The sequence below is a fragment of the Pseudopipra pipra genome, chromosome Z, assembly GCF_036250125.1.
Source record: "Pseudopipra pipra isolate bDixPip1 chromosome Z, bDixPip1.hap1, whole genome shotgun sequence".
Taxonomy (NCBI): Eukaryota; Metazoa; Chordata; class Aves; order Passeriformes; family Pipridae; genus Pseudopipra; species Pseudopipra pipra.
Window position 1 is genome coordinate 14,640,110 of NC_087581.1, and position 13,916 is coordinate 14,654,025.

Below are 13,916 nucleotides of genomic sequence, written 5' to 3' on the forward strand. Positions count from 1 at the left end.
ATACCAACATTTTCTATAATTGCAGTATAAATATCAATAGAAAACCCAGACACACATTGTTTAATAGGGTTTTTTTATACATTTCTCCTGACTTTTAAAGCCTGCTTCTCTGAATAAGCCCTTCTTTTGGGGGTGGAAATATATTTTAAAATAGCTGCAAAAAATAAGTGTTTGGATTCAAGGCTCTAAAATTCAGAATGATTGCCTCAGACAAATTAAATAGAATGGAAACAAAAAGGGCCACAATTGTGAGAAAATACATATAAAAATTTCTGGGCTACATTTCTCAAAGCTGAACTGCCTCGGCTGCACTCAATTCATTAGAGTGCATATGACGTATTAAGGATGTACTAACACAGAGTATTTACAAGAACTAAGAAGTGATTAATAAGAGGATGGAGCTGAAAACATCCTCCGTGATGTTCTTGCTAACAAGTGGGCCCAGCTTTGTAATCAGACATCGTCGGGAAAAGCAACACATCCCCAAATGGTATGAATCATTTCTGACTTTCTGCCCTCCCTCACTGAAAACACAGATGAGGAAAAACAAAAACTTCTGAAGATAATACAGCAGTTAAAGAAACATGTTGCAGAAAATAATTGAAATTTAAAGACAAAAGGTGTTTCCAAACAGATGCCCCTAAACAACTGGCATATTTCAATCACAGTATTTTCATAATATCATTATTTACAGATTACATTATTTATAACAGAAATTTTTTGCTGCAGTTTTCAGAAGATTTTGCAACTGTAAGTTAAACAAGTAGAAAAGTTAAATATGTAGAAAATAGTTTCCTGTAGAGAAGTTTTTGTCTCCAAGCTGATTTTAGCAACACTGTTGGGTGGAACATAACCTATATCCTCCCAGCTTGCCTGTTCCTCCCACATATTCTGTTCCAATCAGATAAATGAGGAAGTTACCCTTTCCTCACCTTTAAAGTAGGTTGAGAACAGATCACAAAGAAGGTTGTTTAACATTTGTCATTAGATTCATTTGAGTTTTGGGGAAAATAAAGTGTTTGAAGAAGAAAGGAGAAAGATAGAAGGTAGTACTAATATCTGAACTCAGCAACGTCTCAGAGCTATTTAATATCACTAAGAAGCACTTGTCACAGTCCTTGACCTGGTTTAGATGGCCCTCCCATTCTTTTGCAACTTGTAATGTACTACCATAGTCCTCCTGCACCAAGCCACACTTGGTGCAGAGCCTTTCTGATGGTACTCACTACCTGAGACTCCAGAATCAGTCAAGGTTGCCGTCAGAATGTTCTTTCTATGAAGATTTTTTTTAACATCTTTTTCTTCTCATGTACCCAAACACTTCCTTTGGCTTCCTAACTAAAAACATGGGGTTTTCATCTAGAGTTCCTTATATAACGTGATGTTTTACAGTACGGAGAATCATTGGCTACAATCTCAGAACAACACTTCAGATTTAGACTATTGATTTTTTGTAAGGATAATCTTAATAGTTCCCAGGGAATGGATGACAAGAAGAAAATAGCTTCACTCTTAAATAAAAAGTCCCTATTCCAGCTATTCATTTCGTAGGTTCACCGTGTCTGACCAGAAAGTCAGATACGTGATTTAGAATACAAAAATACTGTTTGCGCTCATAGAAGTCCTCTTTCTGAAACATGAAACAATATACCCAGAACTCCAGGCATGGTTTTCAATGTGAATCCACATGCAGGTTGTGGATTTAGATGTAATTGTGTCACCCACAATAGCCGTAAGACCCAATTAAAAGGCTTTATAAGATGATGTATGGGCGATTGCACAGTTTCCACCAACCACCTCTACAGCACTTCCAGTTTTCCCTACAAGCAGTATCATGTGTTTCTGTGGAACTACATTCAGTACTAGACAATGTTGTGTGGGGTGAATTAATTAATTTTTTTAAAAAAAAGTTGACCTGTGATTTGAGATGTTCCAAGGATTAGCATTTTGAAGCTTTGCAAAATTATGTCTAGCATGCCCTTAACTTTTCATGTTCCCCTCAACACAAATCTGTATTTACTTACCCATTCAGATTAGCACTCTCACAATCCTCTGCTAGATTAACAGAGAATCTACACAATCAGCTAAAAACCAACCTCAGAAAAGGTTGCCTGTGCTTGTGACAACACCATAAGTGATTGCAGTGAGCTGATGACAGGCAGTCCAGATGCGATCCAATTGGTCTGATGATAAAATAATCCTCGATGGCTTTCAGGAGATGGTTTTCTGCAACTCTCAGATGACTCTACAAAGAAATTAACAGCACAGTCAATCAAACTGAGGTACAATAGGCCTAACATAGTGCTGGCTTACAACCCATTCAGTAATGTAAAAAGTGGCCATACATCTTTATGTTACAAACATTTCCTACCTACATTTATACAGATATAAAACTGTTAGCAAAATGGAAGCTATTTGAGGCTTGTAAAAGAAAGCAGACCATATTATCTGGATTATTTCCATTTTGGACATATTTTTTTACTTAGTCCAGTATGAATGGTTTATATTAAAGCATTTAAATATCGAAAGAAGTTTTGGGTTACAGACTGATAGTAGTTCCATAAAAACAAATTATTTTTCCATCTCTACAAAATCTAATTAAATATGTGAAAACAAATGTGTCTCTGTAATTTTAGACTTATTCTTCTTTGCCTTCAACAATAATGCAGGATCCTAGTAATCTGCCATAGACAGATTTTGGTTTTGTGGCTGTATAGCTGGCAGTAGATTTCTTACCCCTTTGCAAATTATTTCTCCATATTTTCTCCCTGCTTCTCCCCTCTATTTCCTGCTAATTTCAACTCAAAATATTTTCTAGCCTTTACAATCTTGGGAAGTGACTTATTAGCTTTTGTTCATTTCTAATCAACTATAGACTCAAAATTTGCAATAGCAAAACATGTAACAATTATAGTAAAATTACACTACAAGACACATCTAAACATCCAGATCTCCCTTAAAGTAGGACAGGCAGATGCATGATCCCAAATCTTGTCCATAAATGACAGACAGGTGCACAATCTCAAGTTTGGTCCTTGCCCCTTCCATGCAGAACTGAGACTTTGGCCCTAAACCATTGACATTAACTGTAATCTCCATTTAGTTTGACTGAAAAGAAAATGCAAGATCCCTGACTTAAAACCTCTCTTTGGCATTGTCACAGATACTTCCTACCTTAGGCAAGATGAATCTGGACTGCTTGAGACCCAGCAGCTTGAAAGAAGATAAATTTGTACATGGAAGGAAATGGGTGGCCTCACAGTGTTCTTAGATCCCAACTCACACCATAAACATTTACTTCAGTATTTTCTGTTGTAAGGGCAAAGCATCATAGTAATTTCTCTCTTCACTATTCCTTTAGAAACATTGTCTTCAGCCGTACCTTGGTCTTTTTGAATCTCTATTCACCTTTGCTCATTCATGGCTGAGTAAGATGTTCGTAATATTACATCACTGACTCTCCTATCATCTGGCTTTTTGAACTATTACATCTTCATCTCCTCTTTCTCCAACTGTTTCCAAACAGCAATTGTTTTTTAAGCTTTGTTTTATCAATAGTTCGCCTGAAGAAAAAAAAATCACTCCCGTTATAAAATTACATCATCAGCAGAGTTGCCTCATTCCTGTCTTACTTCATTTCATCCTGTTTGGTTACACACCATTGGCAAACACCAGCCAACATCTCCCACCTCAGCCGTAATTACAAGGACTCCAGATAATCCAAGCTCTATCGTACACTCAACTCATGGTTCACAGTCTTATTTGAACATTTAACATGCAGCATCAGGATTTTATATGCCTTCCATTCCCCAAACATAGCTTTTCTCCTTCTCCCTTTTCTCCTGATTTTGTGTCAATTCTGACAGCATTTCTTCCTAATTGCCTTTTCTGATTCTCTTTTCAATTTTGCCTGCAGCTTTCCTTCCATGATACTCTTTATATGTGAACTCTATCTGCCTCTCTCCTGTTCTATCAAAGCATTCATAACATGCCTATCATCTCTGAGGTCAGATTTCTGCTCTCTGGTTTTACTAATGTTCATTGATTGTTCCAGAATATTCCTTGTATGTCAGGTCATACAAGAGGAGACAGAAAGGTCAGACACATCTGCATCTCTTTTAAAAGCCCATGGGCAAATATCTTAGTACTATTGTAGCTGTTTACTAGATTGGAATCTTACAACCTAGATCTCTGAATCGTCACGAACCCCCTAACAGATCAGTTAGCATTGATTCCACTGTCTGATAAGATATTAAGCTCAATTTCAGATTTTTTTCTTCTTTTTTTCTTTCTCTTTTTTAGGAAGAGATTATTATAAACAAGGTGATACATAACTTTACTGTACCACATGAAATGCTAATTTCACCTGGATGTAAAATACACCAGGGTACTATTATTGAGAAGTGCCCAAAAATATCTGACAATAAAGTTCAACTTCAATTGAACTTAAATGAATATGTCTAGAAGACAGATACAGGACTGAGGAAAATTCAGAGAGAGGAAATAAGTAAATGGAGTAAGTTCATTTTGCAGGACTGATTTTGCTTTAATGCAATACCCTGAAGACAGCTGCAGGACAACAGTACAGTACAGTTAAACGAACAGATGTGTGCACCAACCATAACTTCACAGTTAGAGGTAGCCTTTTTACACACATGTCTGCTAAAGGTATAAGAGTAGAAAATAACATCTTTCCAGTCCAGGAAAGAGTAAAATATTCAACCCATATAGAATGGCTGGTCTTTAACTCTTCCTCTTTATTAGTGTACTAGTAGAAATGGAAAAGTTCAGTTTATCATCTATGTTAAGATTACCAGTCTGCTGTGGTTTTTACAGGCTTAATAAGTGATATGCTATTATTGTTAACTTTCATTAAGTTACTGTAAGTTATGTGTAAGTGGTGTTATAATTTTACTGTGATGATCTTTTACTAGAAAATACAGGAGATTTGATAAAAGGAATGCCTATTAAATAAACACAGTATTATTCTTTCTGATTTAAATAACTAAAAAACTCACTACATTTTTAGAAAGAGTCCAATTTTATATTTGTCAACCTCTAACCACACTGAACCTGGGATGGGATGATTCATCCCACATACATGGGATGAATCACGAGACAGAAATGGAAGATGGATGTTACCTTCTGTGTGCTGTGATAAGATATTATCACCCTTCTCTAAGATTTATGGAGCCATTTAATGAGAAACATTGTTTAAAGGACAGAGAATACTGTGGCAAAAACCAGTCTCTCAGAGTTTCCGCATTTCAGAACTCTCCTTTGGGAAAAAAATTACTATGCAGCCATTCATACCCACAATAACATGATAGAACTCTAGAAACACTGGGATACCATGAATATCTTATGAAGTGTGATCACTGAAGGCACAATGTAGATACATGACAAGAAGAATGTGTTAGCAGCATGAACCCCTTCCCAGTCAAAAGAACACCAAGAACAGGAATTCTTCCATCATCTGCACTTTGCAAATCTGTGAAAAGGAATAAAATCTCCAAGCACATGATAATCGGTAGGTACTCTGTAAGCAGTAAGAATTTTCAAGGCCTCTGAAACATGGCAATCTAAGGGGAAGAACTTTTTTACATAGTCCATGTGGGTAAGGCTGTAGGTAATATTCATCTTACCCCACATTAGCAATTCAAATACACTCTGTATCTAGTTTGAGCTATTAGACTAGGCTGCCTACAAAGGTATCTCCAAAGTGCAGTTTGTTCCATCCTGAAATCATCCCTAAAAGGACTGCCCTCTTCCTGTTTCTCTCCTTCAGGAGATTAGCCAACTAATGCATACTAAAAGTCTGACTTTTAATATAAAAGCCACGTGATATTAATCCAACCATTGGATGAAGTCTGTCAAGAATCACTCTAGGAATAACGGAAAGTATGAACAAGTAGTGTGAATGTTAGAATTGGTAAGCTAATGCTCTTCTTTTGCTTGTGTCTGGCACAAATTGGCATCATTCCACCGTAGTTCCTGCAAAAGGCTAGGCTTCCAGAATGATCGTGAATTTTATATTAAAACTATCCAAAATGTACCCTTCCTGTATGTCACACCAGAATCCCATACCAAGGGATGTTCCATTCATCTGACTGGGTCTGACTGACTGTTCATTTATAGCACTGTGAATAAGGCAATGAATGACACTGAAATCATTATGGACACATCAAGATTAATTAAACAAACAAACAAAACATAGGCATCAGGAAAATCAGATCAAAGTCAAATTTTTGCTTATGTTACAGAATTTCCACCATTAGTTTCATCAGCTTTGTTCCTCATTCCCTTTTTATATTTTGGCCTCTTTTTCTAGCAAAATCAGATTTCCTAGCCTGGCTATGGTGTATATTACATACACAGCATTCTGTTGTAGGTATGTGTCTGTGCGTGTGCATATGCATCTGTGTATGTCTCTCTCATCAACTCTGACCATCTTTCAAAGCTTTTGAAGCCATTACCCAGTTAAATTAACTTACATGGCAGAGCAGAGTTACTTTCAGAGATGTCAAGTTTTTATGAACTTCCTGAAAACAGATGGCCAGAGTGAGAAAAAGCTCCTATCAGTGTCCCTGGAAAAGCTACAGCATGAGTCTCCAACTTATTAGACACTTGGGAACCTAACCACAAAATATGGCTCAGTAAGAAAGTGCATTTCAGTAGCTTCACTGTTCGTAGACCTACTAGGAATAAAGTCTACCACCTGCTGTTATATTTCTCTCAAGCTGTGGAAATGCCTAAATGACTACAGATGCACAACCTCATTTAGGATAAATACACTGCAGAATAACCTACTATCTTCCAGGGAAGTCAACTAGGTAGAGGATCAGACTGGCCACTCAGAGAGGTCTTCCTGAGCCAGCACCCAACGCAGCACCAGTAGACAGAATGCTCAGAGTACAGACTGCATAAATATCTTTTCCAGCATAGACTGGACTCTCCTGTAGTCAAGGACCATATTATCTGTCTGAAATAAACCTGTTGCCCTATATAGAAAGGTCAGATAACAGCAATGTTAATGTCTCTGCCTGTTTTGAAACTAATTCAGGTCACCAGACGCACACAGTACAACCTCAATAGGTTTGAAACTAGTTCTGTGCAACCCAATCACCTTGTAGTTCAAGATTCCTTTTCCTTTAAAAACACAGAAACAAACTGCAAGCCAGGGACCAAAAGAATAACTTATACTGCCATACTTAAGTGCTGTGGGAGAGATTCAAAACCCCACCTTGGTCTATTGCTCCGCATTTCTGCTGTATCCTTCCTAGCTCGGGGAAACCAAGTGGCACATGAACAAGATCAGCAGGGAGAAGCAGAGGTGTAAGAATATATCTGGCCATTCACTACCCCAGTCTCTTTGTCGTGACAGTTTTTCCCTCTGGATTTTCTATGAGAAGAGATTAAAATTCATTAAAAAAAAAGAAGGGGAGGGTAAAGAAGGAGGGGGGGGAGAAAGAGTACCACCTTGGTTTAACTAATATTTCCTTTCCTACTTGTTTTATATTACACAACGAAGTGTATTAGCATTAAAACACCACATCATCCATGCTGTATGAGTTAGAACAGCTGTAGCCACAGCATAAGTGCCCTTGAACATGCTGAAATTTTCCAATGTATCACAATTACAGAAACACCTGTGCCAAACAGCTTTCTTCTGATCCTCTATAAAAGTTCACAAAGCTCTCGAACTTTCTCATTTCATACAGGTCTGTACTGCCTTGAAGCCAGCTCCATGCATCTCAATATTGGACACTGCAGCATTGTTCCTTTTCGTGCCTCAAAACATAAAATAAAGGGTATATGCAGGTGCAGAAGTTGACTGGTGACTGTTACTTGAAAATAAAGCACAAGATACACCACAACAATACTCATTCTCTTGATAAACCGTGTCCACAAACAAAATTACTCTCAAAAAAATTAAAAGTACAAATATTGTGACAACAAATGCTATCCAAGCTACACTACTTGGGAAACTGTATTCTTGATCTCTGCAGATAAAACTCTCTCACAAGTACATATGAGCTATGGATTTTTTACGCACTGTTGGGGGAGGGGGGCTTAAATCACAATAGTACGTCGTGGCAAAAGTTTCAAGACTGAATCCACTTGGCTTTGTTGCTATTTTGCAAACATCGTTGCTATTTAGCTTTAGGAACTGCTGGCTTGAGTCTATTAAATTATTTATATTTATACTACCCCAAATGTCTGTTTAAAAAGGGTCGGAAGAAAGTCACTCTTAGCAGTCACCACAGAAAGTGTGGCTCACTGTCCTACAGGCAGAGCTCCAGAAAAGGGAAAGGTAAGCAGCAGAAGTCAGTTAACAAGCCTAAGTGTTCAGCTCATGCAGAATGGCAGTCTGGAGATAAGCTTGTCTTATGAAAGATGAGGAGTATGTAGTAATTACACAACCTCCCAACTCTTGGCTCCCTACAGCCATTCTCTGCTATTGGAAACTTCTCCGTGTCCAAAAATAAAGCAAAGGAAGCTTTAATAATAATTTAATAAAAAGTATTGCATAATAATAACAATATCTATTTAAATAGTAAGATATTCATAAAAAGGCACAGTCTTAGAGAGGGAAAGTCTTTCACCATCCACTTCTACATAGCCCATTGTGAAAAACATGAGGGTTTTTGGCAGACCATGAGCAGATAATAAATAATATTACTACACAAATTCAGGAAGCAATATACAATGGCAAGCATAATTTGAACCACTTCTATATTGCTTATACACTCAAGAAAAACAGCTAGATGTCATTGTGTACAGCTCATGGGAAACATCTGCTCCAACTGCCTTGGTCAGCAACTGAAAAGGAATATTACTGAATATATTGAATGCTGTTATGCAAATCATACGATATGCCCTAGCATTGAATATTATGTTCTGTTCTGATTACTCCACCTAACTAAGCATTTAACAGAAACAGAAAGTGACTGGAGACAGCTAATAAGAATATTACTGCCATGAGAAGGATTCTATACTCTTAAAATGTTAGGGCACTTTAGCTTGGAAATAAATAAAACAGCATCCACAGTGCAAGGATATACTATAAAATAAAATAATATAAAGGGTGTAAATTGAATACTACTATTTTGCTTGCGTTTTTTGCAACTTTTCTTACCCTTCATGTGTCTGGTCTATTGAGATGTTGCGATATGAGAATTAGGAGATGCCTATTACTCTAAATTTGAACCATGGCTGCCATAATGAGGCCCACAGATGGTCACTAGGCAATTACATAACAAACAAAAATAATCTTATTTACCCTTTATCCCCATAAAACAACAAGGAGACAATTAAATTTAAAAGGCAACCCATTTTAAAAGGAAATACTCCTATAACATAGCCCCAAGTGTGGCATTTCAATGGCTCATGTATCTTTGGGCAGCAACCTCTGCTTGCTCAGGAGGGTAACAGATCTATGAGCAAGCTGCCCTCCCGCAGGTGTGTCACCCACCTCTACTGCAGCCCAGCCTCCTGCCACCCTCAGACACCACCCTGACACAAACACAGGCTGGCAAGGAGGACAACACTCGTGTCTTTGGAAGGGACCTTTATCCCTTGCCACTGGAGCTCTTGGGACACTGCAGTCCCTGACTGCTGGTGCAGAAAGTGGGGCTGAAGATCCCCCAGCTCTCTCACTCCACCACCACCACCCTGCCTTGGCACCCAGCTCACAGTGACAAACAAGCATCACCAAAGCACAGAGCACCAAATGTTTCCAACTAATGCTCCAAACATTTTGTGCTATACATCATAGCTTTCTCCACACTCCTTTCTTGAGAATTCAATACTGGAAACGATCAGAGATAAGAATCTAAATGGCTGTGGTCCCAGCTTACATGTTTCTCATTCACTTTTCCATCAAAATAGAAGTTATTTTTAGGAGTGATGAAAAGACCTGCTTATTTAAGTGTTAAACTCATTACTACAAGGTAAAAACCCAGGCAAAGAATTTAGGAGGATTCAAAAGGCATAGACTCTGTGACAAGTCAATTATGCTGCAGTTATATATGGCAGACAGAGCCCCTCTCTATAAGAGTGAGAGAATTGATGCATAATTCAGACACAAAGCTGACCACTGACTGACTACCTAAATGGAGAATCTTCTCTGTGGTCACATTATTCTGTATTTGTCTGCTCTGGGGTTTCTCGACCCTTTTTAGAAGCTTTCGGTGGAGCTGATCTCAGTCAGAGATATTCTACTGCACTCAGGCACCAGCCCACTCAGCGTCGTAATTTTTGCGTCCCAGATAAAGAACCAAATTTTTTTCCTCTCTTTTAACCTTTATCTTGTGTATATGAGAGACAGAGATGAACAAATAAAAGAGAGGGGAAAAAATCACTATCTTTTATGTTTTTACATATTGAAACAGAAGTATTAGAAGCAAAACACCTGAGATAGAATCTTAATGGTGGCAGAGATCAAATATAATTTTCCAGCTATAGTATTTATTGTTCAAGTTCTAGTTTCAGTGGATAGAAAATTTATTCCAACATTATAAGCTTGCTTCCATTTGCTGTCTGTTGCAAGCACTGGCACGTCCTTTTAGTGGGGATATTGTGGACACAGTCTGGCACTAGTTTGGCACTAGTTTCCCTGCAGCCACGGAAACACCTGCCTCCAAGTTAATTTATAATCTGCACCTATGGCCACGGGCCACTTACAAGTTTATTGAAAAAGTCTTGTCAAACCATATACGAAAGACTCTGTTCTTTCTCTTCCTGTTCCACATGACATAAGTTTGGCATTAACAAGTCATATTTTTATGTCCAGCTTTATAGATTGTTAATAATACATAAAGATATTTGATATGTAAGATCATGGGTCAAATATTTCTCACTCTACTCAGATGAATACTCCCACAAACTTTATTTATACAACTAGCCTGAAGAAGACAGGCATGTTTTACCTACTCTAAAATTATTCTGCAGGGTTTTGAAGTGGCTCTCACCACTACTTAAGAGTATTCTCATTAACTGAAGCACAACGCCTGTCCCTCTCTTGAGCTCTTCAGACTAAATCCTGTAAGATGAAGCAGAGTTGTTCATATATAAAAAGAAATCTGATAATGTAGTAGGATGCTCTGGTTCTTCTCAAATATTATTCAGTGCAGGAAAATATCCCATCCCCTTCACTATTTCTGGGTTTAATGTATTCCATGTCGTTCTACATAAAAAGGATTATGAAAATCCATTCAGCTCCTATTTCCTTGACAAGTCTTTTTCCTTTAGTTTATAAATCAGTGTGAAGAACAGATCTGTAGATGAGTCATTGCTTTTTGACTCTAGTGCATTCAACTGGCATATACCACAGCTTGCCCCTGTACTAGTCCTAGGTGGTTTTGTTTTGGATAATTATCATGTAAGTAATCAGGAAATGGAATTTCCTAGGATGTTTATAAGTATCATGAAGAGTCATTATTAAAAGTATCAGGAATGATCCCGTAGATGATATAGGACGGTTTGGAAAGCACAGAGAAGTTCAGGTTGTGGTAGTTTTTCTCCACTAACTTGCACAGGAAAGAAAAGCATTCCATAAGTTAAAGAGCAACGTAAACAACTCATTTCCATTCAAATCTGCATCTAGGCTGGAAGCTTAACATTTAGCACTGAGCCCATTTCAACATAGAACCAGCAGCAGGAAGTTTCCACAGTATTTCCAGTCTTATTGGGAATCAGCAGATGGTGCTTCCACAAGGCCCTTTACAAATTCTGCTTGATGAAATATATAGGTGGCTAGGTAATGCTGAAATGTTAATTTTAACTGTCATGTCTGGCTGTGCATTGCATCTGTAAAGTCTGTTCATTGACCAAATTTCTTGCATTTTTTTTAATTGATGACCTACCTGTAAAATGTGCTACTTATGCCAGAGTCTTCACTGTTACACCTCTACAGATGACAGCATAGGTACTCCAAGCCTGTCATTCTACATCCCTGAATGATAAGATAAATTGCACAGCTACTTTCCAAGGATTCCTTGAAATCTAAAAATACTGACTTAAGTTAGATTGAGAGGCAAAGCTCTGAATAACCCTGGAATGAGTATCCCAGGGGAGATGGAAAAGAGCTGTGAGCATCAGTGACTTGGGACAGAAAAGAACTGGTGCTAGTACTGAGCTTTTCAGGGATAAACGTATCAATAGCAGAGCCGCAGATGCTTGTACAGTCACAGTCTATCTTGACTCCAGGGCCAAAATGAAAAACTACTCCATGCCTCCACTTACTTGGTTTGAGCCCTCACCTACACAGCCTCACCTTACTTCTCCCTTTCCCTTCTGTTCTACTGTTGGCAAGTAGCTGAGGAAAACAGTCACAAGGCAAAAGTTGTTTGTGCAGTAATTTCAGCTCATCCAACCAGACCTGCATGGCATTAGGATGTGACAGTGGGGACAGTATAATGTCAAGGAGAAGCACGTTCCTCCTCTTCCCAGTGGCAGGCTCCCTTTCCACCAGCAGCACAGTGCACAGATGCATCCTCCCTCATCCAGGTTATCAGACAGACGATCCCAGAACCAGTGACTGCATTTTCCCTGAAGCTACTTGGTGCACATTCTGTATTTGACAGCAGTGCTTCAAAATAGCCCAGGACTAAATATTTCATTCATAATTACACTAAGATTACAACATGCAGGTTTATTATCATTACTGTAAATTTACAGTGGCCCAGAACAAAAAAAATTAAATTAGTTTCTTAGAATGACACAAGAAAGACCAGTAGGGATTTTCCAACTGTTATGTTCTATTTTAACCCCAAATCCGTCTTCTTTGCCAAGTAACATTATGTACACAATGTTAGTCCACTTATACCCAACACCTAATTGCTTAGCAGTGGATACCTGAAGATTTCCTTGCAAAATACTTAACTGTCTGAGGCCTGGGAGAAATCAAATCCATTTCTTTGGTTCCCAACTAATTCTAATGTGATGAATAATCCCTTTAAATCTGGCAGTAGCTAATATACCCAGTCAGTGGTAACAATTATTTTATGAAAGCAACTGACCTGCGTACATCAAATTTCAGCTTCCTTAGAGGGAATCAAGGAAGTAGCTACTGGCAATCTGAATTGTCATGAAGACACCCTTCCACTCATCTCCCTAAAAAAACTCCCTCTAGAATTTTCATTTTTCATTCCTCTCGGGATCTCTGTAGGTGGTTATTATTTACTTACTTTACAAGGAATTCAGTTTATAAAAGTTTGCTATTTGCTGTTATCTTTACAAAAGAAAAATGGCCACCAAATCTCAGAAACCAACAATGAAGCAGGTGAGACTTCATGAGGGAAACTAGAGAATCCACCTGTAATCCTCACTGTGACATGAGTTACCTGGGCAGAGGCAGGACATAGAAGAGGGCAGCACGTCTCATAAACCTCAGTCCGTAGGATTCCCATGAGCTTGGTGGGAACACTCCTCGAGGAACACAGCAAACATGCCCCTCTGGACTGCTGCATGTTAAAAATCTGTCTTTCTGAACAGCCTTTCAGGGTGTCAGAGCTAGGATGCTCTCAGAGTGGTCAGCATCAGGAGTGCTGCAGTGGGCAGCATCCTGGTGGCACGGCGTTCGGACAACACTGGAGACATTTCCACATGAGACTGAAATCCCATCCAGATCCACTAGAGGGTTATGCCGAAAGGACAAGCCTAAGCGGCGGCAGTAACAGGCGGGGCGGTGTGCTTTGCCTCAGTGCGTGCTAATTGTCCTTGTTCAAATACAGAGATACGGCCTCTACTTCACACCACTAGTTTTTCTTGCAAGAGTAATTTAAGAGCATAAAACCCACTTTCCTCTGTCGGCGTCTCTGAGCTTCCAAAGCTCCCCCTACAAATCTTTCTCAGCCTGAATGTGCTGCCTATGGAACAAGGAAACTTGTCTGATTGCAAGATGTTACAACTAA